Source organism: Drosophila guanche, unplaced genomic scaffold (assembly GCF_900245975.1).
Source record: "Drosophila guanche unplaced genomic scaffold, DGUA_6, whole genome shotgun sequence".
In the NCBI taxonomy this organism is placed as follows: domain Eukaryota; kingdom Metazoa; phylum Arthropoda; class Insecta; order Diptera; family Drosophilidae; genus Drosophila; species Drosophila guanche.
In genome coordinates, this window is record NW_022995751.1 from 2,400,762 (window position 1) to 2,423,080 (window position 22,319).

At 43.2% G+C, this 22,319-nt stretch overlaps 1 protein-coding gene and 1 long non-coding RNA gene across 2 annotated transcripts in view; one reads left to right on the forward strand and one right to left on the reverse strand.

Moving 5' to 3' along the window:
- Window positions 1-4,763: 4,763 nt before the first annotated feature.
- LOC117587387 (myb-like protein AA) overlaps window positions 4,764-22,319 on the forward strand; it is a 45,088-nt gene continuing 27,532 nt past the window's right edge. The window contains exon 1 of the mRNA XM_034278041.1: window positions 4,764-5,289. The gene's annotated coding sequence lies outside the window, so the exon portion shown is untranslated. The remainder of the gene's footprint in view (window positions 5,290-22,319) is intronic.
- LOC117587391 lies at window positions 11,151-12,402 on the reverse strand. Its single transcript, XR_004574059.1, has 3 exons — window positions 12,138-12,402; window positions 11,923-12,071; window positions 11,151-11,304 (listed from the first exon to the last, which is right to left on the reverse strand). It is a non-coding gene; the product is annotated as an uncharacterized LOC117587391 (long non-coding RNA).

Consider the following 22,319-nt stretch of genomic DNA (forward strand, 5'->3'; position numbering starts at 1 on the left):
ATTTAATTAAAGAACTCGAAGCGTTTCCAAAATAAATACTGAACAATCGAAACGGTTCACACAAAATGGCAAACGATTTGCAGGCTTTCATTCGCAGTGTCTGTCGCCCATTCTCTCATTTTAAATATTGAATGTGAACGAGAGATTTTTGCCATCCCAGCTTCATTATGGCAATCTGTATGAGTGCCATTCACATACACAAACACACATATAAATATATGTTGATATGTATATGTAATGCATGTAAAGGATATTGCTTCACTCAACTGTCAGAGGGCATTAAATAATATTTTCGCCCCCCCCAGCTGAATAGAGGGAGGAAGCACCAACGTGGCGGCCTGTGACATTTCTGACTGCAGCCTGGCGGGTATTCCCAAAAAACAAAGAACCACAGAACAGGCAGGCAGACAGACAGACAGACAGCCAGACATAGATGTCATGTGCAGGCTTATATAACAAGAGGCTTTTTTAATTTTTTAAGCAAGCCCGAAATTCCGCCTGTGGCCACAGAGGAGCGGCAATGAAAATGTACACAAAATGGTTGCCCACTTTTTTCTTGGGGGCATTGCATAATGTAGCCTAGACCTCGTTAAATTGAAGAGTTGAGTTGGAAAGCTGAGCATGAAAGTGGAACACACCCCAGGGTGATTCTTTGTGGACTCTCTTGGCCCACTTAGGCTGCCTAATCGCCACTTTGGCTCCTTCTTTGATTAATATTCTTCACAATAGTCCGAAATGGAGTTAAGCTTGATTCCCGCATCTGTCATTTGATAGTTTGCTAAATTTGTAAGAAATACTTTACTGAAAGCACTTAAATACGAAATTTGAGAAGTTTTGCCCTGGCCTCTGCCCATTCCAAGACTCTTTGCCTTTGGGCATCCGAACAATGGTAATGTCAGGAGTCAGAAGTCTGACTGGAGTCGGCCAATGTCCCATTGGGGACTTTTCACCTGGCGACGACAGGAACGTGTCCAAAATGCGGGCTCCAATAATTTGAGGTGAGTTTATTATGCAGATAAACAAAATGGCCGCCCCGCTAGGCCTGACTCAGCATTAAGTTTTGTGCCGCACACAGACACGACACACAGACGCACACACACATGGATATGGGTGGGTCTAAGAGCCTTTGGGCCATGGTCAACAATTGCCGGCAATCATCTAGGCAGTTGCCTTATTACAACAACAAAAGCGAGAGGAGTTGGCTGGGTTGGGGCTAAACTTTGCCATAACGGGAGTTATCTAACTGTAAATACATAATCTGCTGTCCCAGCGTCTCGAACCCGTCGACGATGCAGCTTTTGTCCTCAGTCCCCGTTCCGTTTCGGCCTGCTTCTGGCTCCCAAAAGATTTCCTCGGGCCGCCTCGTGCACCTTGAATACGGATTTGCTTTTATTGCCACAGCTTCCTGTTGCCTCTGGTGGCCTTTTCTTTTTGTGACTGCTGTGGGTTCCGCATTAAGGGTTAAGCAGGTGCTTTATAAACCAAGTAGAGGAGGGATATTCCCTCTCCTCAGACGGTAAATAAGGACAAATGCCGTGTAATGGGCAACCTGGTGCGTGGCCCAACAAAAAAATAGAGGTATAGAGAGTCCCTTTCGGCTTTTGTTTGGCCAGGAGAGAGATGGACCAACAGAGAGAGAGAGGTACCGGCAGAGAGGAGCCGAGTAGTAGGCTGTACAATTTACACCTTTAAATGTGTCCCCAAAGTGCAATCAAAAGATTTTTGTCAGTCACTTTTGTGTTAGTTCCACGGCAAGGTAAAGATGTGAAGATGTCGCACTGAAAACTGTTACCGTGCTCGTAGTTACTTAAGCGACATCTTTAGTGGCTGTTCAAATATTTATTAATGCCGGTGAAGTGGAGTGGAGCTTCAGTTGATACTTTTCTCATAAATTTTATGATATTGTTTAGCACTTGGAGCGTGCTGCTGTTCGACGTTCTTATGTCTTAAGAGTTCTTAAGTTCTTGGATAGTTTTTGTGCAGTTTCGGTGCAGGGATTAGCAGGCGTTGGAAGTTTGTAAATTAAACTTTTTGAATGTCATAAAGACATTTAAGAAGTTCGCCTTTTAGACACTTTTAAGTGATCCGTTTGACCTGAGAAAGTCACTTAATTATACTCTTGAAAAAGGTTTCTTTAAAGCTTATTTAAACACGAAAAAAATGACTAGAGTTTTGGTTTTAAAGTCACGTGGCCTGCATTCCTCTCGATTTATTCATTAAATCTCCCTGCAGAGCTACGAGTAGTCACCACAAAAGCAAATACAAATTGTCTTTCATAATCTATGGCAACAAGGAGAGGTACACCAACCAAAAAGCACATAATTCATATGGCTGTAAAATACACAGCCGTGAAAGACAAACAGAAAACATCAGAGAGCGGGAAAGGTCAGGGGGAAACTATAGGCCAAAGCCCTAGTCAGCCGAGCCGACATATTGAAATTCATGCTCGTAACTACACACAGAAACCAATTACAATATCAATTTAAAAGGGATTAAAATGGCCATGGCCATGGCTTAGATTTTGAGCAGCATTTGGCCTGGGTCCCCTGTCCTGGCCTGGCCCATACTTTGCGGCAGGTTCGAGTCGCATTTAAGATTTGTGGCGTTGTAAAATTGTGAAATTGCAAATTGTATTTGCCAAGAAGCGGCAGCGGCAGCGCCAAAACTTTTAAATGAAATACTGAGCCAGCGGATTTTCATAATAAATAACGAGTCTTTGGTTGGCATTACACGAGCATAATCAGGCATAATTCCATTGTGTTATATCATATATATATATATATATATGTAAACGTATTGTATTGAGTCAGACCCGCAGTGAAATCTCAACAAGTGGCAATCCCTCAGCTCCTGTCGTCCTCTCCCTCTCTGTCTGTGCGTGTGTATTTTTGCATAATTTATCTTGTTCGCTTGATAAACCCAAAATGTTGTACATAAAAGACCGCAATTTATTCTCCAGTATTGACAGCATTGGCTCTATCGCTGGGTCTCTTGCACTCAGCCATAAACGAGAAACTAGGGCCAGTTCCAGTTCCAGTTCCAGGGGGAGGATTTCTGCAAGCAATTTGGCTAAGTAAAGATGCAGTTGCAGCTGCAGAGTACAGAGTGCAGTCAGTGGGAGCGTGCAAATAGACCGAAAATGTTAGGCTGCAGTCTAAGGGCTAAGCCGCCTTGAATAAATTACATTCAAATGCTCCACTAAGCAATTTAATTTGCTAAAAATGTAAAAAAATACAATACCAATCCCCCATTTCCTTTTGGCCTTCTCTTTAATTTAGCTGTTGGCTGAGCGGCATTCTCCATTCCAACCATTCGTCTATCTATTTATCTATCAGCCCATCGATTGAGCCATCCATCATGTCTATCCATGGCTGGGACTTAGGCGTGAGACATATAAATCAGTTAAGCATCGTCATGTCAAGTTAACAGGCGATTACAAGGGCTTTACCTGACCAGTTACGTGTGGCTTGAGCTCATTGCAGGGAAGGAAGGTCAAAACAGTTCACTTGGGGGGAGTTCCTGCCACACAATTTCATGGACATTTCTCTTTTAATTCGTTGTTGGATGTAGAGGGAAGACCCTGCCAATTACTACGGCAAAACTGTCTCAAAATTGAAATTAAAATCAAATTAAATATCCCAGCAGGAGCAAATTCTAAACGCTTAGCACCAACAGCAGCGAAATCAATTTAATTTCGAAGATTTTGTTGCCCAGAACCGACATCAATGTATCAAATTAACTTGCGATTACAAGAGGCTTTGGCCATGGAGCGCCCCCAGCAGAGGGACACAGACCGGACACGAGAACCAATCGAGTGGAGGCGACGCAACAAGCAAATGACAATTGAAAGGATAACAAGGAGCAGGAACAAAAGTCCTTTTACCAGCCCCTCTCAAACGCTTGTTGGCGAAAGAAATTAAACACACAAAAAAGAAAAGCAAAAGGGAAACACAGAAATGAAAGAAAGTTAAGCCCCCAAGACAATAGGCAATGGTTGGGCCTTTTCCTCTGCAGAGTGGGTGGAAGGGCAAGGGGGGGTAGCAGCGGGTGGCCGGGGTAGGTTGGATCTGTGGCATTTGTCTCGACTGTCTCGTTGACATGACGTTGCCCGAATTGTGCTCCGGATTTGTCCGTGTGTCTGCGATTGTGTCTCTGTCTGTGTCGGTGGCTCGGCTGTCGTCTGCCTCCAAAAGTGAGCAACACGCGCCGATGATTATGTTGCCGCTGACAACGCCAACAAGAGGAGGGGGGGCACAACAACCACAGGAACAGAACAACAATAACCCAAAAACAATAGGGAATAGGCAATTGTGATTAATCGTTCCTATCGGTGCTTTATTGGAAATTTTGGTCAACTTTTGCAGCGAACTTTTATTGTATTATATTTGAATCTTCCGATTGAGTGTTTCCATATTATATGGTAGCCCGATCTTGGGGTTTTCGGTTACTAGACGTCAGCCAAAACTGGGCTTATTCTTGGCTTTAGGCATTCGAATTTTATGAGATCGAAAATCTGACTTCCCACACTGATATAAATCATATTGCCACATGCCACTTGCACAGCAGCGCAACAGACGCGACTCCGAAAAAGCGTCAGCTGCCAGAAGAACGAAGGCAACTTTCGGACTCGACTTGGCGGCAAATGTTGTGTGTGGCACGAAGCTTTTCATTGACTAAAAGTGACGCATGCGCAGTTGCCATACACACAGCGGACTCCGATTTGGTTGCACTTCTGGCCACAGTGTCAGTTCGTGTTTGCCACTCGTGCGTTCTGGTCGGCACAAGTGGCGTATGCGTGATATTTTGGTGGTCCCCAGAGTCCTGCCTGTTGGTCCGCTGCTACGGCTGATTGGATTTTTGGCGCAAGTAGTCTAAAAAGCCGGCTAAAGTGTTCCGCGTGCGTGTGTGTTGCCGGAAATACTTAGAGTAATCGAAAGGCAGAAAAAAAATCAGCAAAAAAACACCAAAACAAATTGTAAGCAAAATTAACTTGGGTCAATCGTTAGAAGGTGGCTCAGGCTCTGGAGCTGGCTTTCTGTTGCTGCCATTATTATGTTTTGTTTTAGCCTACTGGCCCCCTGCTAACTCGAAAGTAGGTTAATTGACGTGTGTTGTGGGTGGATCGCAGAGGAAAATAACCCAAAAACAAGATACATATATAAAAACAAATAGCAGGGGCACAGGCAGTGGCAGAGGCATAGCCATAGGCAGGAAGTTGAGTGTCCAAGGGCTCAGCAAGAGACCTCTCAAAGGAGTTTAAGCTCCAGCTTAAAGTAAAGCTTTTCCAAGGTAAGAGATGGATTAATTGTAATATATATGTATATGCCACGCATTTATCAATTAAACTCTTATCGAACTTCATTTTCAATTGCTTTCATTTCAATTATTGCAACTTTTTAATGGTCATTTTCATGATCATTTTTATTTACGTTTAAATTTTCACAGCAATCGAATTAAATGTGTTTGCAGAGTATCTTTTGTTTGTGGTTCAGGGAGTTTGTTGCTGATAATTCTGTTATGTTTTCAGTGGCTAAATTTAATTGGTTTTTGGTTTTCCGATATGAATGTGTTTTGTAAAGCATAAATCAATGAATCAGATAGTACGTGTGTGTGCACTGATTGAATATTAGTAGAGATTGTGTGGCTATACAACTTTTACACAGACTGTTAATGGTAGAACAAAAACATTGGAGTTAGCAGGCAGAGTGATTGATTTAATTGGGTTTTAAAATATTTAGGTAGAGTAGTTCCAATGAGGATAGACTGAGCGTTACTTCAGGGTAGACCATTAATATATTATAAAACTATTTGAAGTGCTTTCTATATTTTATTTTCCATTTATTTATTTTATTTGAATTTAATTTAATCCAATTTCCCTTTTAGTTCAATCTTTTCATTAGAATCTCTTTAAATACAGCAAATGTTCGATTTTCGACTATTTTTGGCTAAAATTTGTATCCCGTTCAATCGGAATGCCTTTACAGCTCTATTGGCAAAAATAGACTTGTATAGCATTTCCCATTGAGCAGAATTTTTGCCAAATCAGCCACTCTATCCAATGTTGCCAGTGTCCCAAAAATAAAAATGAAACTGAAATAAAGCATATGCAAAACAAACTTCAAACAAATGTCGCCGCACAGAGTTTTTGGGGCCATAAAAATCCAACAAAAACAAACAAAAAAATTAAAAAAAAAAGGACTACAGAAAAAATTAAAATAAACAAAGTGCGCGGGGCGTGGGCGGGGCAGTGGCTTCATGGGTCGGTGACGTCTGCTCGTTGTGTGCGTTGAAGGCGGAGCTGCGCTGCACATATTTATTAATGTTTTGGTGTATTTTTGCTGTTGCCCCACCAAGTGGTTGCGTGTGTGAGTGTTGCTGTGGGTGTGTGTCAAAATTTAAAAGCATTCTTTGCCGGGTTGCCTTTCGCACAGGTCCGGGCGATGTCCTGGCAGCTGCCAGCCGCGCTCTCACTCACTCCCTCTCTCACTGTGTGTGTGTGTGTGTGTGTGTGAGTGTTGTGGCGCGCTTTGTTTTATTATTTTGCGGAAGCTGCGAACCAACATTTATAAAAAGGTTTTTCTTGCTACGTGAGGCACACACCAACACACGGAGGAGCATTGCTCTCTCTTTCTCTTTCTCTTTCTCTGTGCATTACCGTTATTTTATGACGGAAGTACATTTAAGCAGATTTTTTCCACAGGACTCCCCTCAGAGCCAAAACAAGCTAAAACAAAAAAAAAGGGCTGCAGAAAGAAAAAGAGCGAGCGAGAAAATTTAAATATTTTCCTTTACGCTGTGCTTTTCATTTGTGCCGCCGTCTCGCTAAAATTTATGACCAACCAAATTGGTATTTCCCCACCCCTCCCACCCCAACCATCATCTAAGAAGCAACAGCAGCAGCAGCAATAATAAAGACAATACCCACAGTCCCCGCAGTCGATTGGTATATAAAAAATAAAAATAATAGCAAAGAAAGGACGCTGACTGTGCGGTCCTTTCGTCGCCTTCAAGGGTAAAGCAAACACTGAAAAACAGCAACAAAAAATACTAAATAAAATCTGACTTAAAGCCACAAACATATTTCATTAATTGAAATTTAATTCAATTGCCGTCGAGTGATGAAGAGTAAAAGAGCCAAGCAAAAGAGCCAAGGATGGTAAAACTCACATAAATTTCAAACGCACACATCCTTCGAGGGAGTGTGAGAGCTTCTTTGCCAAGTAAGTGAGTCAATAAATAAATTTAGCTGCCAACTTCATTCCGGCAGTCCTGGGGTTCTGATTGTTGCCTCAAGGTGGATTTGTGTAGGGCCAAGTGTGTGCGTGTTCAAAGATCTGAGGCATACCTGGGGGCTATACGATACACCGACAGAGTGTTGCTTATGTGGGGGTAAAAATTAACAATGTATTTGTGGAATTTAAAAATATTAAACGATAAAGAATTAAGCTGTTAATTGCATTGAATTTTCAAATTTCTGGTAAATGAATAAATAAATAAAATTAATTTAAAGGAAAGGTAATCAACGCCACGAATGCTCGCTCCCAGCTGAAATTCCCCAGGCCTTGGCACTTACTTTTGATGGCACTCCTACGCTTTCAGTGAATTATTGTGTGCCATGTGTAATGATCTTATCTAAGCGACACCCCAGGATGAGCTGGCAAAGAAGCCTTGAAATGCAAACTTGAATTTACACAGCATTAAAAGTGAGTCTCAGAGCAGGAGACAAACTCCTGACAAACAGAGTAAGGGGAAAAACGTCGCCGAGCACTGTGCTACGTTTATTAAGTAAGTGAGCTATTCAAAATCAAAGCAGCAGAAAAATCCAGTGTGGAGCAGAGAGAGAGAGAGCGAGAGAGTGAGTGAGACAGAGAGTGGCAGTCAGAGTGGGAAAATGTGTCGCCTGATTGTCAGGCAAATGTCAAGCTCAAGCTGCAACGCGCCTGAGGGGTGTGCCCAGCTGCCCATTCCTCCAACCCGCTGCTGCACCTGCAACAATGTGCAGACATTTATGGCACGAGTTGCCGCTGGCAGCAGGCAAAATGCCTTGAGTGGCATCCCAATGGCTGTGGCAGCGACAGAGGCATCCTAATGCTGCCTCCAAGACATTTTCCGTGGTGCATTTTTGCCAGAACGTTGAAAGCGCATTAGCTTTGTCATTTATCGTCGCATACTTTTGCAGCTCCATCGAGGGGGAATGGACAACTTAAAGACAACTTCAAGTTATCCTTTCCGGCGAATGGCATTCCGCACTCTTCCACTGAGTGAAACACTGAACCCATCAAATTTCTTGCACATTTTTAATATGCACTCCAGGGAGAACTAAGAAACTGCTCCGTGATGATGATGTGGATGTGGAATGTCAATGTGGCTGGCTATGGTCCGTGTGCCAACAGAGGGCAGCCGAGTGTTGAATTTGGACTCGGGCAAATGTCAAGGTTCCACACGCCTCGTTAGCTGCATTTTCATAATTTATCAAGGCCCCGGCCCTAGCCGGGCTTTAATGAATGGCTTGAATTTAGAATTTTGCCAGTTTTCTAATTTATTTTATATGGCACTGAAGTTCTTTGTTTCGTCTCCATGTCATCATCTCTTCTCTCCATCCTGCCGTCTCTCTGCATAAAAAGTGTGAACAATTTTATTGTGTGGAAAATTCACTTGCTCACATGAGTCCCCGTGTATGGCTGTGTGTGTGTGCGCCCAGCTGCCAGTGAGCAGAAAATACTCTTGCATAATTTAAAAGTGCCCGCATCATTCATACGCAGTGTCGTACGTTGCCTCACGTTGGTGCTGTGCCACGCCTTGCCTTGCCTTGCCTTGCCTTGCCACGCCACGCGCTGGCATGCCAAACGGCCAAGGTAACAATGGTAAGGTCGCTGCTAGTCTGCTTCTTTTTTCGTTTTTCGTTTACGTTTTTAGTTTTTCATTTTTTAGTTTTTTTCCATTTTCCCATTGTTTGTTTTTAAAGAGTTTTCTGCGCCGTGCCTGCTTAGCCCCGTCGGATTTGTGCAGGAATGTGCGTTGGAATGTTGCATTTGCAGGATTTGTTGGCTGCAAAAGTTGTGATTGGACTGTGATTCACATAAAAGTCTAGTGGGCGGATAATTGGCTTGGGTGCAGCTTAAGGGCAAGTTATCACATGATATACATAACACACAACACATTTGTTTATTTCTCATAAAACATGGAAAATTGGCATTTTGGTTTGATGTTAACGAAAGTTTCTGCGTGATTTGAAATTCAACTTTAAGCCTTGCATTATGTATTCCTTTTAAAGTTCAATTCCAGCAGCTTTGAGTCCCCTTTTAGGCAACCCCTTAACGTATTTTCAACTCACATTTGAGCCACATATGAATCAGATTTTGAGCGCCTTCCAAAGTCAACTTTAAGCCGATTTCAGTTTCAATTCTTGTTAGTTTTCCCCTCAGATAAATCTCTATTGGCGTATTAGGTGCTCTCCAGCTTGGTTAGCTAATTCCTTGAAAATTCTTAAATTCCCATTGGAGGGACACAGGCGAAATCGCATTCAATTGCCACCAATTCCCAGAGAGCAACCACCGCCGGCTGCCACGGCCACCGCCACAGCCTGACAATTAAAACGCTAAAAAACTACAGAGGGAAAAAGCGGGTATATAAAGGAGAGCGTACCAAGAACCCCACTTGAATGCAGCTAACCATGAAAGCGCGTTAAAAAAGCATTGCCGGCACACGGCACCCAATGTCCAGGCCCATCAAAAATGCATGCAAAATGCCGCATGGATGGCAGCAGGCAGCTCAACAATTTTGCCCATGGACACGGTCCAGCAGAAAAAAGAGAAATATATAAATCTTAAATGCCCTGACATGTGTTCAACAAAAAGTTGAAGCTTACAAAAAAGAAAACAAACGAATAGAAATACTTTGGTGGATAGAAGTTGATAATACCCTAACAGGCTCAGTGATAGCCGTTTTACACATCATTTTATAGGAAATTGTATAATGCAAGGGACTGGAAAAGTATATAAAAAGAAATATCTAGAAAATATTATTAAGAGTTTTTCCCACTGAACTTTCTATAGTAGCGATCGCTACATGAGGGCCACAAATTCTGAGTGAGATCGAATTAGATAGCGGAGTTTGGGTTTACTTTTATAAGCTATTCCTACCCATGATTTCTCTTTAAATAATTCTAATAAATGCGCTAGCAAACCTCTTTTGAAGCCTCTTCCATATACTTGTACCTAAAGCGCCTGTTTTAGTCAACTTCAAGCAAATACAACCAGCCTGGGGCACTGTGTTCTCCCTGTGCACTTTGCGAATTGTCAAACAGCCGAAAAACCTTTACGCTGCGGGTGGTCGGAGTGCGGAGTGGGTGGAGTAGCTGGTTGGGTGGCTGGAGTGGGTGGCTCGACTGTGTAGAGTGGCTGCTTGGGTGGCTCGACTGGTTGTATTTCTGGTCGTCTGTTTCAGTGCTATGGGTAGCCCCGCCTCTTGTGTATTGGTGTTGCTTAGCAGCAAATTACTTGGCATGTCAGTTGAATGTTGACGACGCGTTGACAAATTTTCTTAGCCCAAATAGTTGCCCCCCGCCGCCTCATTTTGCCAGCAGGTAGCATTTTATTTAATAAAGCATTTCCCCAGCTCCATAAATATCTACATATGTGGCAGCAACAATGTTTAGAGGTTTACTTATGCCTGTGCGGCTTTTCGTATGTATGTGTGTGCTCGTATAATATGAACATTTTGATGGCAACAAAAAACCGAAGCGGTAAATCAGCAAACATGCATTCGCATGGCAGGCCCGGGGTAGGCGGAGGCCGGCGTTGCTCATGATTTATAAGCAATTTCTCATGTTGCATGCAATCGTTGAGCCAAGAGGTTGGGGGCAAGGGAAACACGAGTTAGAGATGCGTTCCTGTTTTGGGTGCTTTGTCGTGGTCGTGATTCAAGGAATATCTACACATTGCTGGGGATCATCCAAGATGATCTGTATGGGCTTGCCACAGGCACTTATTTATCACACACTCAGCATGCTGCAGCTTCTACAGAACATTAATAATGTATTCAAGCCCCCAAGGGCTCGCCAATTTCTAATTATAGAGTTATTTATTTTGAACAATTTCCTTTATTTCTGAGCTCAAATAAATTTATAAATTTAGAACCCCGTCCCCATAAATTCCAGGAGTAAGCAGCCTTATAAACGTCAAATCTCATCTGTCTGCCGCTCATCTCTATCTTTTGCTTTAGTTGAATAGGCAAATTTCCTGAATTTCCAGACACACACAGCCACAGAGAACCCATGGCATGGACACAAGTGGAAGGAAAAGCCTGGCAAAGAAATGCTTATATTTTTTATGCGCAAAATAAATTGAACTTGAGGCAAAGTGGATGGGCCGGGGTCTGGGGTCTCCTGGCTAAAGGCAAATCATTTTGGAGTAGACGAAAAGCGACGAAGCGCATAAAATGTTGGCTCGTCTTGCACACACACACACACACACACACACACACGTCGATACATACAGCATAAAACATACAGCGCCTGCCATACATATAAAGCCAAAGTGAAGTTTCAAAAGAAGCGTCCAAAATGCTTGAGTTGTGTGTTTTCGCTTTGAGGGATTATACCTGCCGAAAAAAGGGAGCCCAAGGGGGAGGAGCCTCAAAACGTGGCCAGACAGTAGCCAGTGGCGGTGCTGAAAGCTCATCTCTAGAGATTTCTGCCTTAAAATTATGATTTGTACTTATATTCTAATTTTCTACTCCCACTTCTCCCGACGTTTCAAGCTCCTCTTCTACGTGTTTTTGTCTGTTGTTTTGTAGTTACTAATATCGCGATATTTTTTTGGATTCAAGTTCGAAATTTCTGTGTGCCTTTGCCACTCCCAGTGGGTCCCCTAAGGGCAGTATTTTTTCACTTTAATCGCTGTTGCTATTTCGTATACGTACGAGTCCCGTCTGTGTGCTTGATGTCTCCATAATGTGACACAAAGTGGGGCTAAGCCTCGCTGCTCCTCCTCCTGCGGCTGGTTCCACTGGGCACATTCATTTCTTCATGGCTGTCAAGCGTAAAGGTTCCATCCTTGTACTTTATTCTTCTGGTAAAATGTATTTGTGGTTAGTGCCAATCGATAAAACACCTCAGCAGCCATTGCTCTGCCCACCCACACGTTTGTACTGCAAAATCGAAGCTCTCTCTCTTTTGGCAAACTATTTTTTCTATCACTAGTTTGCCCAGTTCTCACTTATTCCCAAGTTTCTGTTGTGGAAATGTTTTCGCTTTTCAACCACCCAATGATGATGATGATGATGGGGATGTGCTTGAAAAGATGTCAATGGCTTTGGCCTTGCTCTGTTGATTTTCGGCAAAATTTTGAGGAAATTACTTTGGGACATAAAAATCGATGCCCGATATATCGGGTAATGATAGCGAACAGGTAACTGATGCTTGAATAGATCCAAATGGGTTCTTGTGGCTGCTCATTTGAGAGAGATTTTGAGTGCCTTAAGGTGGAAGCAGCCCCCATCCATTATGTGGATTATCTTACATTAAATGGAAATTCCCCATCAATGGAGTGGAGTTCGCGTGGAGTTCGCCTTGGGACACTCTCTGAAAATCGATTTACTCGAAATTGCAGTCTCTGATGCAAGTTTAATGCCAACTGCAATATATTCTCTCCATTGGGCCAAGAGAGCTTTAAGGCCAGACAATGCTTTACACTGGGGACAACGATGAAGAGAAGGCGGACCGTGTTGTGGGTGTCCCATTCTCATTTTGTTTGTAATGTGTCCAATAATAGTGGCATTACGCCCATTTAACATGCACGAACACATGCAAACAAACAGCCAATACAGCCAGCTGGTGGACGACTCTCGAATGTCGATGCCGTTGTCGTTGCCCGATGTGCGTGGGGGGCATACGCGTGCATAAAAATGTCCTTAACCCACTAGCACTATCCCGGGCTAATATTAGCATAATGTGGCACACTCCAAGTGTGGGTGTGTGTGTGCAAGTGTGGATAACAAAACCAAAGCCGCTTTTGGTGAGTAGAGGCGCGTGGCAGCGTCTGCCCGCTACCCCCCCAAACAACAGCAGCGGGGGGCCAGCCGCAATTCCACAGTCGCACAGCCAAAGTTGCTCGGTTGCTGCTGCCGTTGCCATAAACAGACAAGCCACATCAACCGTAAATTCCTTTGTATACACTATGCTGTGAGAGAGGATCTACAGGAATTGGCATTGCTGCTGGCAAAATAAAGATTTGTATGACATTGAGAGACATCAGAGAGTCTAATTTCTTTTGATTGTGTGTCTGTGATCATAGCCAGACAGACATCAAAGCTAGCACACAATTAACGTGTACTTAATACATTTTGTATATGCCTCTTTGATATGCCCCTCTGTTCATGTGTCCCTCTTTTCTGGCTTAACTCTTTAAATTTTTAGCTATTTCCTACTTATTTTCCAGCCTCAGCTCTCTTCCTATTGCTGCTCACATGTGTTAGGGCATTTCTCACTTCGCTCTTTCTTTCCCCTGTTAATTTGCAGGCAGCCCATGATATATTCACTGCCATACTCGGAGCATCTTCTCTCCATTAGAGCATCTCCCTCCCTCCCTGTCTCTCTGTCTCATTAGCTCTCTTCCTATGTTGCTCTCTCTCTCTCTTTGGCTCTTTTCACACTTGTATTTATTTATATGCAGTCTGTTGGTTCGTGTTTATGCGAAACGATCTGGCATAAAATGGCCAAACGACATTGATGCAACCGTTTCCGTACGTCATGCATGGCCCTTCCCCTTTGATTCCACTGCCAGTTCCTGTCTGCTGTTCTCCTTTCTCCCCATCTCTGCTGTCATTGTGCGGGTTTCCCTGTTTGTATTTATGTGAGTTTGTGTTTGTGTGTTTGTGGGGAGGCCTGTCCGGTCAAAGATTAAACACATAATGGGCGCGTGCCCCGGCCATTCTGTGGCTAAGGCTGAGTCGCGTATTTAATAACATTTTATGCCTTTCTAGATCTTCCTTCCTACTCCCCAACAAATATTTGAGGCTTCGTTCTGCAATAAATGAGCCGTTAAGCGCTTAAAGTTGGCCAAGATCCGCAAAGAACCAACACATGTACTGCCATGTGTGAGGGTCTCTGTGTGTATATTTTGCGTGCAAGGCCTTTTATTGGCGCTTTATTGTGGCCAAGTGGCGATGGCCTGTCCGGGCCAAGTTAGGCGTCATAAACGGGTTAATGACTTGGAAGTTGCTTTTAATACGTACAAAAAAATGTTGTGCCTTTGCCGTGGCTGTCTGCCTCAACTGGCACTCAAGTGTTCGAGTCTGCTCTTGAGGCCGTCTTTATCGTCGTCGTGGGCCCGGCTCACATGCTCCACCATTATTCGCTCGGTGCTTTATTGAGCCTCTGCCCTTCTGGCCCCCCCACCGACTCTTATCAATTTAATGTCGCTTGTTTGTTTGCTCAGGCACAAGCCGCCGCCGTATGATTATTTTTTTATGACTAATTTTTAATTTGTTTGCGAACATTTTCGGTGTATGTAATGGAGGCAACCCCTTCCCCGTTATCCTTTATCGGCGGCTGTCAGTGTCTGGCAGTTTATTTCAGTTTTTCCGACATTTTTCTACATCCCTGAATGAACAACCAGTTGCCGAGCTTTTCCCAGCTTTTCTCTTTATATTTCTCGCTCTGCCATTTCCTGTTGTGCTCTCAATTGTTAAGCATTTCCGCTTCCGTTGCCTACAAATGGGCACCCATTTTTATTTAACACTATGACTGGGGTGTCTGCTCCTCCCGACCCACTTTGTGCATGTGTTGAGGGGCATAAATATTTTATGAAGCTATTTTTTGATTTATGCCTCCATGTGCCTGGCATTTAGCTGTTAATAGTTGCGTGTTATTTTCCTTAATGTCTGCCGCTTTCAGTTCACATTTCGAAGGCCCATAAACTGTGTGTGGGCGCTGCTATGCTGCGACAATAATTAAAAACAGCTTTGGAACAATTATTTCCGACATTTATTGAAGTTTTGTTTGGTTTTTGTGTGCGCAGAGTGGAGTCACAGCAACAGAAATTCCCTTAACACCCGAAAAGGGATAACGAATTGTTATTTCTTTTACATAAATCTATTGACTTTGCTCTAAACGAATCTCTTTTGATATTTTACAGATTATTTTGTGGTTATTGTAGGAATTAAGGGTACAAGAGTTAAATGATAAAATATATGTTCTGCCTTATGCAATAAGCTTTTTACATTTCTTCCTTTACGTACATACTTATGTACATACTATGTACATATGTTTATGTTTATGTATTTATTTCTGTACCTTTATAAGCCACAGCTCATCAGGCAACACATCTACCGTTGCGGTCATTAAAATATATCAAGCAATTCAAAACATATTCGAAATCCTGCTCTCGGCTGCAATATAAAGTAAAACAAAAATTCATTTGGACGTCTGTTTTCATTCCACATCCAACCAGGCTAACCTTCTTCCTTCCCCGCCTACGTTCCTTTTTTATATTCGTTTTATGGCTCACTCTTTTATTTGGCTTTCTTTTCGTGTCTCACGTGCACTTCATTTTGTAATTACCTCGGGCTCCGAATGTTGGCAACGTTCTAAAAATTTGTCGACTTAATGACAGAATGTTTTAAATTGCCTTTCATAAAGAACATCAGTGAATAAATGTACACACACACAGACACACACAGACAAGCGACAGACGACTTCCGTTCACCATTTGCATTGCTGGAAAGTGTCGTGAAGGGAAGGGACAGGGAGGAAGGAAGGGCAGTCACGTCGCAGCATTTTGACGCTGGGTCTCCATCGTTCTTTCGGTGTCTGGTGCCTTCTTTCCTTTCCTTTTATGCGCCTAAAAGTGTGCACAAGTTAATTTGATTTCGCTGTAAGTCAGACACAAAACTAAACCCGCTCGTCGCCGTGCCAACTCGAGCGAAAAATCAAAATTTCCTCACATTGCCTATTGCAAACACACACACACACACACACACCACACACACACACACCACACACACACAGGAACCCACCCAAGGCCATGTACGAGTATAAAGCGAAATTTATTTGATATTTATGCCCATGCATATGTACATATATAAGTGGAAGCATATCTGCCTCCGTGTCTGAGGATTCCATTGAATCGCTTCTGGGTTCGAGTAGTCTAAGAGGCGGGTCTGTCAATCGAATATGCTCGTAAGTAAAAAAATGTGACTGTCTGTCTGTCGTCTGTCGCTGTACGTGTGTTTGGCTTATCAGGCTTCAATCACGTGCTGCACGGCACTGCTGCCATTCAACGATGTTAAAAATGTATGGCAACCAACCGCAGAAAAAGAACGCAAAGTAGATACAGCGCCAGAGCAGCGCAGCCAAAAGAAATGAATAAAAATAAGGCATAAAAACATGCAAATAAAATTAACAGAACCCGAAATAGTAGCACCAGCAGCAGCAGCAGCAGCAGCTTTGCCATCCTTCAGTTTCATTGGTTTTTTTTGGTTGCTTCGACAATTGGTTTGAAAGTTCCCCAAAAGGTGTTCTGGCAATCTCTTTGAAGGAAAACTTTTACAAAACCAATTGGAAATGAATATTCTTTCACGACTGAAAACTTTTGTTAAGAAATTGCCAAGGGAAGTATTTTTAAAGTATTTATGTATGGGAGAAGACAATCCAAAGAGGTGCCAGAATATGCAAAGATATTTTTGCATAAATATAGAATCAAATTTTTCATTGAATGAAACCTTTCCTGCTGATATATGCGAGAAATTAACTTTGGGAATATCCTCCTGGCACAAGTGTGTGCCTCTCTTGATGCGGCAATTGCTGCTGCCATTCGCTCCAGTCCACCACTTAATTTCTTTTGGCATTATTTGCATCCGCGGGTAAAACGCTCCCGAATCTGTTCTGTTGACTTTCTTTGTTGGCACTGAAGATAAAAATCAGTTGAATTTTTCATGCAGGCAGCAGGCGGCTAAATAAAATCAATTTGAAGCTGAATATACGTTTATTTATTTATCTGCTTACGTTTTGTATTTTATTTCGTTGGAAATGATTTTAAAGAAATGAATTAAATTATGTCATAAAAGAGCGCAGACACTGGGCGCAGACATAGACACAAAACCCGCCCAATCGCAGGTCTCGCCTGCCAGTAATCCCATTTAGCTCCATCAAATTGTTATTGATTTATTATTTTGGTAATGCAATTTACTGGCTCCAGGCCCAGCCCTATACCCCCCCCCCCCCCCCCCCCCCCCCCCCCCCACCCACTTGGAATTATGAGCCGCAAATGGTGTTCAGACCGCGGAGCATGAAGCGTGCTGCAGACCAGAGCAGGAGCAGACGTGACCCAGCGACCAGTCAGCTATCTGGTCACTCAATGAAATGGCTGCGGTGGCTGGTTTTGCTATCGCCTCGGTTTGATGCTGGTTTACAGTTTTAACTGTTGTCCATCCATTTTTTCGCAACACATATTGAACAGATTAATTGCTAGCTGTGGCAGTGGCAGTGGCAGCATGCGAAACGCGGCATCTGAGTGATGTGAACATAATGGAAATCATAATGGAATTATATGGAATTTGTAACAACAAAAAAATATGTAAAGAATGGCTCCAGCCAATAAGGAAAATTCCCCGTTATCCACTTATTTTATGTAATGTTTTCATAATTAAGTAAATATTTTATGCATTTTTCATTACAGTTTCACTTCAGTTGAGATAATTCTCTCTATCGATTATGTCCCAAAAATAGTTGACAATTTTTCAATGCATCTGCTTTGGGATTATACAGCCCCTCTGGCCTGTTAGCCACAAATACCTCACCACACCGGAATGTAAATAGCTAAAACAAAGATTAAATTGTGCAGAAAAATAACCAAAACTCAGCCAACTCGAACAGTTTACACTGGGAGAGACGAAAACAAGCCCCAAGTCGACCGCAAAAAAAAAAAGAACTACTCTGGTCAGCCACAAAATCCCCAGAAAAGGCCAAAAACAACTTCTGGCTCATAATCGTGGACTTGGTCTAGCACTTGATGGGACAGCATGGGAGGGTTGGTGTCTGGGGCAGCTGTCATTTTGGGGCACTTCAATGGAACGTGCAGGCAGGAGATGGAGATGGAATTTCACCTATCTGAGAGGCTTTCCCTTTGGTTAAATGATGTGTGCATTAATCCTTTCAACATGCTTTCCACATTTTTCCTGTGCTCTTTTTTACCCCCTGCCTTTTGTGCTCTGCTTGCTCGCTCAATCACTCAGGGGCCTCAGCACCTGTGACAAATGTTCCGGGCATGTGGAGAAATGACAGCAAAAACAAGCAAGAAGAGAAAACTAAATATTCAGACTATAGAGATACCCACTACGAGGGAAACTATCAAAGAAAGGAAATGCACGATTCTTCCTTACTTTTCATTGAGTATTTATTACTTTGGTCATATTTTTGGAATATTTAATGTATATATTTTATGTTCACATATTTCACTTTCTGTCGCTGCAGGTGCACAAATACCTTCTAGGTACAAAAAACTACTCGTCGCAAGGTCATATATTTTCGTGTCGCTTTGTTGCTTTGCATGCTAATGAAAAATTAAAATTTCCACTACAAAAACTGTGATTCATTAGGCCGGAGCAGGCAGCCAGTGAGGCAGTGGTGCAGTGTGGCAGTGTGGCAGTGTGGCAGTGAGGCAGGCAAGGGAGTAGTACCAAGGCGCATGCCATGCCAGTGTGGCACTCTGAGCCAGTGAGGCATTGCCGGTGAATAATAAATAAACCCGCTGGCTAATTAAGTGAGGAGGAGCTGGCGCTCCGCCTCGCCCCGTGTGCCCTGCCGTGTGCCCCATTTGCATTATACCCATACTTTTGTGTAATTTGCATAGCACACGTGTCCTGTGAGAACATTGCCCCATTGCAGGGCCCATTCGTTTGGAAGGGAGGGGGCAATCAATAGACAGGGTAGGGCCAGCGCAGGGCAGGGCAGAGGGAGTGAAACATGTGAATTAACCATGACCAGCTAGCTGTTGGCCAAATACGAACGAAATACGAGTTCGAGTTCCAGTACGTGATGTCAGCTGCTGGCCATTTATGAATTATAAATTAAAATTCTAGTTAATTAAATGCACACAATCCGCATACGAAAATGCGCCAACTTTTTGCTGCATTATTGAACCGAGCGGCGCTTAATTTATGTTGCACGCTTGCGGTGGCACATACTAGCCGTCTCTGTCTCTCTCTCTCTCTCTCTCTCTCTCCAAATATCAATTGTGCAGTGTGTGTGTGTGTTGGTGTGTGCGCCCTAATTTGCTTTCCTTTCGGTGCGGGCCACACGCATAACAGCATCAATTAGCCATAAATTCTCATTAGCCAAGAGGGAAAGCAATTCCAGACAAACTCAACCATAAATAAGCCCCAGATCCAGAGGGGAAGGAAGGTTACAGTGCGGAATAAACGCAAGCAGTTGCAGATGGAAGCCCATCGCTCAGAACGGAGGCGGCAAACCGAAATAATATCCAGACACTTCACACCAAGCCCCCGACTATTCTGATTAGGGACCCAGCACAAAGGAGGCGACGGAGCACCGCAGGGGGTGAGCTGGGAGTAGGGTGTTACTTGGGTCATACAATTCACAATTACAATTATTTTTCCTAGTTTGCCATTTTCCTCAGAGACGGCTGCTGCTGCGACGCATAAAAATCGCAGCTGTCAGTTCAAAAAGCCAAAAACTTCAGCAACAGCATCAATTTTCCACACGCCACCGAATTTTAGCGCCACACACACACACACACAGCTAGATATACGCACACAAATACAATTGGGAAAGACATGTGAACGCAATTTTCACGTGCAAACTTTGCTCTTCCGAAAAGGCAACAAACAAGCGAAGCAAATAAACCAAACCAAGTGAAAATGTGGGCGAGGGAATTGATTTAGACGAACTTTAGATACACTTTCTTGGGGGAGAGCCATGACAGAGCGGCAGAGTTCAAGCAGCTGCTGCGTCAGGTAAAATATTAACAGCAAAAAACTATGGAAAACTACAGTTTGAATACACAAAAGAGAGAGAAAATATGCAAAGATTTTAGATAAATCACGTTTCGCATCATAAACTAAAAGTTTTAGTGCTGCATTTTTGCATTTCATGCTGCCAGTCTAAGCTGAATAAGCAAGAGAGAGAGAGAGAGAAAGAGAGAGAGCGCGCTAGACTCTCCTGATCTCATTATACACAAGGAACCCTCAGTGCAGGGCATCCATCCAAAAACAAGTGTAGCGCTGTGTCTGTGGCATAAGTTGAGGCAAATAAAGTAAAGAAGCTGCACAATTGTATTTCGTGCGTTTCGGGCATGCTCCATGCTACAGAGTGTGAGCGGCTGAATTCTGTCAGCAAGGGGGGGTGGGCGGGGGCACCCTCGCCCTGCCAGCTAATCTCAACAAACAAAGCGTGAAACTAACAATTCTGCAAATACAGACAAAACCGCACACAGACACACACAACGCAGGGACACACACACACGCAGGGAGGCGGAGAAAGAGACTGAGACACAGGGGCATGTCTAAGGCGGCAGAGGGCGGTGCAGAGCCCAAAAAGGAAAAAGTTTGTCTTGCTCATTCGCGGGCTAAGATGAAACTTTATTTCAGCATGGAGCCGAGTTTGGGGCCATCGAATTTATTTTCATGTCAGAGGAGCATTTTCTCACCCTCCCTCGTTAGCCTTCCCCGCCGCACACTTTAGAGAGTCGCATTTAGGATTGGCGTTAAATTGGCAAAAGGCGATGGCTAAGCAAATAATGAACTTGCTAATTTGCGCTGCCAGTGTCAGTCCCTTGCTGCTTGCTGCCTGCTGCAACGCTGGCGTATGGGTGATGTTTAAACCCAGCATTAAGCAGACGCCATGTTGTACACCTTAAAGATCCCGAGGTAATAGGGCTTGAGCACAGGAAACAAAAATGAACGGAAAGAGGAAAACCTTGGATAAAAGGCCAACCAGGCAGCGCGCAACAAGCGGCTCCAAGAGGCTAAGCTCTAATTTTCTCACGTACTTGTAAATTTTGCGGAAAACCGCAACAAATTCACTTATAAAAGTAATCTAGAAAGCGCGTACACCAACCGGAAGCACAAAAAGGCGCACAAAACATAAGAAAAATCCCAAGCAGCAACGAGCGGAAACACAAAAAAGCGCAAGGAACAGAACGGAGAGGAGCTCGTGTCGTGTAAAGAATGGCGTTTGTCGCGACACGGCGACAACTTTGGCTACTAAGCAGGCAGCGGGGTGGGACAGAGAGAGAGGGAGAGACAGGCGGACGAGCGTAAAAGCAGAGTGAAACTTGGGGCAGCAGCAAGAAGGGTCTACTACTAGGCTTAAAGCGGGTCCCCACTTTATCACAGATTTAAAACGAAATGAATGTAAGCACATTAAATGACTTGGACTCGGCAGGACTCTTATTAAAGGTTCACAAGGCAGCAGGCAGAACTTGACGGTGGACAAATAGACGGGGAATGGCAAATGGCAAATGGAGAAGAGCGGCTCTGTCAGGCAGAATGAAAAAGTTGCAAATGCAAAGTTAGTTTATGCACAAAACAAAAAAGGATTTAATTGGAGAGCGATTTGTAGGTCGGTGAAGAGCCAGACAAGTTGGCCTTATCATTTTGTTGAATGGCTAAGCCAAAGCCGTCTGAAGTGCATGCTAAATGGGGACAGATCTATTATAAGTTACATTCAGAGAGAAAGAGTTCAAAGGGAAATATGCCTTTATGGTTTTAAGCATATAAGCGATAAGCAAAACTTAAAACTCTCCATCGTTTCTTCAGTTACTACAATTTTCCCTGATTAAACTTGCTTTTCCTACACTCAGCTTTGCCTTTATCAAACATCTCCAAATGGTTTTGCTAATGTAGTCATTTCTTTTTGTACAAAGTTGAACTTTTTAGCAGAAGTTTTTGCCGCTTATCTAAACCATTAACCGAAAGACCATTCAAAGTCAGACAATTATATTTGTTGTGGCTGCTTTTTGTGTGTAAGATTTGTGGTTATATTCGTATTTAGAGCCACTTGAAATTTGCAACAAATGTATATTAAATAACCTGATAAACTTGTACAGAACTGTGCCCTGGAGCTGTATATAATTTCTCTTCATCCCCTGGAGAAATTCAGCTGCAATTAAAAAAACACACCGTTTTTTTCTGTTCAACATTCGTTACAAGCGTTGAAGGCAGCTCTCTGAAAAGTCGCTGGCAACAAATCTAATTTTACAGCCAAAGTTAAATTATCAAAAAAAAAAAAGAGAAAAATAAATTGTTGCTCGACAGACAAGTTGGCTGTCAGTCGGCGGACTACAAGGACATTCTTCCAA